The 5,603-nt window shown below is 46.5% G+C and overlaps 2 non-coding genes across 2 annotated transcripts; both read left to right on the top strand.

The window, feature by feature from the left end:
- The first annotated feature begins 325 nt into the window (after positions 1 to 325).
- On the top strand, positions 326 to 444 carry LOC137368526 (5S ribosomal RNA). Its single transcript, XR_010974740.1, has one exon. It is a non-coding gene; the product is annotated as a 5S ribosomal RNA (ribosomal RNA).
- Positions 445 to 713: 269 nt separating this feature from the next.
- Positions 714 to 832, top strand: LOC137367779 (5S ribosomal RNA). Its single transcript, XR_010974258.1, has one exon. It is a non-coding gene; the product is annotated as a 5S ribosomal RNA (ribosomal RNA).
- The last annotated feature ends 4,771 nt before the right edge of the window (positions 833 to 5,603 follow it).

The following is a 5,603-nucleotide window of genomic DNA, read 5'->3' as shown; positions in this document are numbered from 1 at the left end:
TGAAGGCGCTGTATGAAAGCAAGTTGCTGGTGTGCTGCCGGTGGCTGTGTTGAAAGAGAATGAGAAAAGAGAGGGTTTTGAATGTGTGGCTGCCGCTTGTGCAGGGTTTGCTGGCAGCAGCGTGGAAGGGAGGAATGTTGAATTGTTGGAGAGTGCAGGGTGGAGGCTGGTGAAGCGTGAGTAGGGCTTGTAGTTTTCAGATGTGCCAGGCGGGGAAGGAAGAGAGCAAGGTGGGCAAGATTTGTCAAAAAAAAAATACAGAGACTGGCAAAAAGAAGTGACGGCACCGCATGCCTTGAAGTAAAGAAAAAGGCAGGAAGCTGCTGCCTACGGCCATACTAGTCTGAACACGCCCGATCTCGTCTGATCTCGGAAGCTAAGCAGACTCAGGCCTGGTTAGTACTTGGATGGGAGACTGCCTGGGAATACCAGGTGCAGTAGGCTTTTGCTGCCAGCAGAGGCTGCTGACATAACAGCCCTTCACATACACTCAGGCACACAAGCAATGGGCAAGCTTTTTCTCGCTGGCCCCTGCAGTCTGTGCGCTGATGCCATATTCAGTCAAATGCTGCCTTCATATCAAGGGCAGTCACTCACCCTATTATTTTTACACCTCTCTGAGATTTCCCGACATATCTGCTCCTCTATCTCGCCCTGACTGTTTGGCGGCCTGTAGTACACTCCCAGCCAAGTGACTGCCCCTGGTAGCTGCTGCCTACGGCCATACTAGTCTGAAAATGCCCGATCTCATCTGATTTCAGAAACTAAGCAGACTCAGGCCTGGTTAGTATTTGGATGGGAGACTGCCTGGGAATACCAGGTGCAGTAGGCTTGTGTGAGTATCTCAGCTTGTGTGAGGATCTTAGCTTGTGTGAGTACCTCAGCTTCACAGAATAATACAGTGCAGAAGAGGCCCTTCGGCCCATCCAGTCTGCACCGATGCATTAAAACACCTGACCTGTCTACCTAATCCCATTTGCCAGCACTTGGCCCATGGCCTTGAATGTTATGACATGTCAAGTGCTCATCCAGGTACTTTTTAAAGGATGTGAGGCAACCCGCCTCTGCCACCCTCCCAGGCAGGGCATTCCAGACCGTCACCACCCTCTGGGTACAAAAGTTCTTCCACAAATCCCCCTTAAACCTCCCGCCCCTCACCCTAAACTTGTGACCCCTCGTAACTGACCCTTCAACTAAGGGGAACAGCTGCTCCCTATCCACCCTGCCCATGCCCCTCATAACCTTGTACACCTCGATCAGGTCACCCCTCAGTCTTCTCTGCTCCAGCGAAAACAACCCAAGCCTATCCAACCTCTCTTCATAGCTTAAATGTTCCATCCCAGGCAACATCCTGGTGAATCGCCTCTGCTCCCCCTCCAATGCAATCACATCCTTCCTATAACGTGGTGACCAGAATTGCACACAGTACTCCAGCTGTGGCCTTACCAAAGTTCCGTACAACTCCAACATGACCTCTCTGCTTTTGTAATCTATGCCTCGATTGATAAAGGCAAGTGTCCCATCTGCCTTTTTCACCACCCTATTAACCTGCCCTTCTGCCTTCAGAGATCTATGGACAAACACGCCGAGGTCCCTTTGTTCCTCGGAACTTCTCAGTGTCAGGCCATTCATTGAATCCACAGATGCTGTCAGACCTGCTGAGTTTGTGTTAGGAGCTATGTATAATCATAAAGTACAAAAGCAGGCCATTCAGCCCATCGCACCTATGCCGGCCTTTTGAAAGAGCAATCCAATTAGTCCCACACCACTGCTCTTTTCCCACAGCCCTGTAATTCTTTTTCCGTTCAATTATTTAACCAATTCCCTTCTGAAAATTACTGTTGAATCTGCTTCCACTTCCTTTTCAGACAGTACATTCCAGATCACAACAACACGCTGTGTAAAATAAAATCTCCTGTTGCCTCTGGTTCTTTTGCCAATTACCTTAAATCTGTGGCCTCTGGTTACCAACACCTTCTGCCACTGGAAACAGTTTCTCTGCTTTTACTCTGCCAAAACCATTCACGATTTTGAACATCTCTATTAAATCTCCCTTTAACCTTCTAAACAATCCCAGTTTATCTATTCTCTCCATGTAACTGAAGCCCCTCACACCATCACAGTGCTCAGGTACACTGTGCTGTCTCAGTGCCCCATGCACTATTTAAGCAGATAGTGCTCCTTTTTTTCAATGCAGAGTTGAAGAACTCCCATGTCTCAACTTTACGAGAAGAATGTTGCCAGGACTTTAGCTTTGAGGAAAGTTTGGATAGGTTGGGGTTTTCTGTGGAACTGAGGAGGCTGAGGGAAAATTTAAGTGAGCTGTATAAAATTATGAGAGGTCTAGATAGAGTGGATAACAAGTAGCGATTTCCCTTAGCAAAGAGGGCAATAACCGGGGGCATAGATTTAAAGTAATTGGTTGAATGAAGGATTAGTGGGAAATGAGGAGAAATGTTTTCACCCAGAGGATGGTGAGGGGGTCTGGAACTCACTGTCTGTCAGGGTGGAGGAGGTAAAAACCCACATTCAAAAAATACTTGGATATGTACGACATGCTGTAACCTCCAGAGCTATGGATTAAGAGCTGGTGTTACGTCTTCTTGTTGTTTTCTGATTCCCAGCTGTTGGAAATAATAACACTTGGAAAGAACAAAGAAGAAAGAACAGTACAGCACAGGAACAGGCCATTCGGCCCTCCAAGCCTGCGCCGATCTTGATGCCTGCCGAAACTAACATCTTCTGCACTTCTGGGGCCCATATCCCTCTATTCCCTTCTTATTCATATATTTGTCAAGATGTCTCTTAAACGTCGCGATCGTATCTGCTTCCACCACCGCCCCTGGCAGCAAGTTCCAGGCACTCACCACCCTCTGTGTAAAAACCTTGCCTCGCACATCCCCTCTAAACTTTGCCCCTCGCACCTTAAACCTATGTCCCCTAGTAACTGACTCTTCCACCCTGGGAGAAAGCTTCTGACTATCCACTCTGTCCATGCCGCTCATAACTTTGTAAACCTCTTTCATGTCGCCCCTCCACCTCTGTCGTTCCAGTGAAAAAAATCCGAGTTTTTCCAACTTCTCCTCATAGCTAATGCCCTCCAGACCAGGCAACGTCCTGGTAAACCTCCTCTGTACCCTCTCCAAAGCCTCCACGTCCTTCTGGTAGTGTGGCGACTAGAATTGCACACAATATTCTAAGTGTGGCCGAACTAAGGTTCTGTACAGCTGCAACATGACTTGCCAATTTTTATACTCTATGCCCCGACCGATGAAGGCAAGCATGCCGTATGCCTTCTTGACTACCTTATCCACCTGCGTTGCCACTTTCAGTGACCTGTGGACCTGTACGCCCAGATCTCTCTGCCTGTCAATACTCCTAAGGGTTCTGCCATTTACTGTATACTTCCCACCTGCATTAGACCTTCCAAAATGCATTACCTCACATTTGTCCGGATTAAACTCCATCTGCCATTTCTCCGCCCAAGTCTCCAACCGATCTATATCCTGCTGTATCCTCTGACAATCCTCATCATTATCCGCAACTCCACCTACCTTTGTGTCGTCCGCAAACTTACTAATCAGACCAGCGACATTTTCCTCCAAATCATTTATATATACTACAAAGAGCAAAGGTCCCAGCACTGATCCCTGCCGAACACCACTAGTCACATCCCTCCATTCAGAAAAACACCCATCCACTGTTACCCTCTGTCTTCTGTGACTGAGCCAGTTCTGTATCCATCTTGCCAGCTCACCTCTGATCCCGTGTGACTTCACCTTTTGCACCAGTCTGCCATGCGGGACCTTGTCAAAGGCTTTACTAAAGTCCATATAGACAACATCCACCGCCCTTCCCTCATCAATCATCTTCCTCACTTCCTCAAAAAACTCAATCAAATTAGTAAGACACGACCTCCCCTTCACAAAACCATGCTGTCTCTCACTAATAAGTTTGTTTGTTTCCAAATGGGAGTAAATCCTGTCTCGAAGAATCCTCTCCAATAGTTTCCCTACCACTGACATAAGGCTCACCGGCCTATAATTTCCTGGATTATCCTTACCACCCTTGAGCTTTTCATTTATTTGTTCAGCCACCATGCTGCCTGCTGTAGGACTGGCCACATGACTCTCTCTCCAGTGCAGCCGTGAATGTGGCCCCGCTGGAACACTTGCACATAACAACTAGTTCCTAGCTAATTAGTTCCTAGCACTTTACAGATAGAATAACAATATATAACAGCTGGAAAGTGGGATTAGGTTGAATAGCTCTTTTTTGACTGTCACAGAAATGATGGCCAAATGGCTTCATTCAGTGCTGTAGATGTCTCTGTTTACCCCAGGATCCACAGCGTGAGAAGCCACAGAATAAATCAGACAGCAAATGGGAAATCCACACTGGAACGATCAGACGGTGGATTTGCTAATTTGGTGCGTGTTTGGTGCCCTCTTCTGGACATAAACTCAAAATCTCAGCAGTGGGACTGGTCTCCCAAGCAGTAACTGTAAGTTGTCACATTATCCAAGTTGAAGTTGAAGTTACCACCCATAGCTTCAACTAGATGTTTTACACCATTTCTCTTGAATTTCCACCAAAAGTTACAGTAAGAGATTGCAATCAGGGAGGAGGAGTGAGAAATATTAGATGAAATTAACATCATGAGAAAGGAAGTATTAAGAGGTTTGACATCTTTGAAAGTGCATAAATCTCCAGGTGCGGACAGAATGTATCTAAGCTGTTAAGGGAAGCAAGAGAAGAAATAGCGGCGGCTCTGAGCATCGTTTTCCAATTCTCTCTTGCTACAGGTATGGTGCTGGAGGACAGGAGGACAGCTAACGTTGTACCATTGTTTAAAAAGGGAGAAATGGATAGACTGAGTAATTGTAGGCCAGTCAGCCTAACCTCCTTGGTAGGAAAATTATTGAATAAATTCTGAGGAACAGGATAAATCATCATTTAGAAAGACACAGATTAATCAAAGACAGTCAGCATGGATTTGTTAAGGGTAGGTCTTGTCTGACTAACATGATTGAATTTTTTGAACAGGTAGCAAGGAGGGTCAATGAGGGCAGTGCATTTGATGTAGTCTACATGGATTTAGTAAGGCTTTTGATGAGCCACATGGCAGTCTGGTCATAAAAGTAAAAGACCATGGGATCCAAAGCAAAGTGGCAAGTTGGATTCAAAACTGACTCAGAGATAGGAAGCAAAGGGTAACGTTTGATGGGTGTTTTTGTGACTGAAAGGTTGTTTCCAGTGGGGTTCTGCAGAGTTCAACACTATGTCCCTTGCTTTTTGTGGTATCTATCAATGATATGGACTTGAATGTAGGGATGTCTTTTTTCTTTCTTTTGGGCCTCCTTATCTCGAGAGACAATGGATACGCGCCTGGAGGTGGTCAGTGGTTTGTGAAGCAGCGCCTGGAGTGGCTATAAAGGCCAATTCTGGAGTGACAGGCTCTTCCACAGGTGCTGCAGAGAAATTTGTTTGTTGGGGCTGTTGCACAGTTGGCTCTCCCCTTGCGCCTCTGTCTTTTTTCCTGCCAACTACTAAGTCTCTTCGACTCGCCACAATTTAGCCCTGTCTTTATGGCTGCCCGCCAG

This window comes from Heterodontus francisci, chromosome 3 (assembly GCF_036365525.1).
Source record: "Heterodontus francisci isolate sHetFra1 chromosome 3, sHetFra1.hap1, whole genome shotgun sequence".
Taxonomy (NCBI): Eukaryota; Metazoa; Chordata; class Chondrichthyes; order Heterodontiformes; family Heterodontidae; genus Heterodontus; species Heterodontus francisci.
This window is presented reverse-complemented; position numbering and strand designations above follow the sequence as displayed.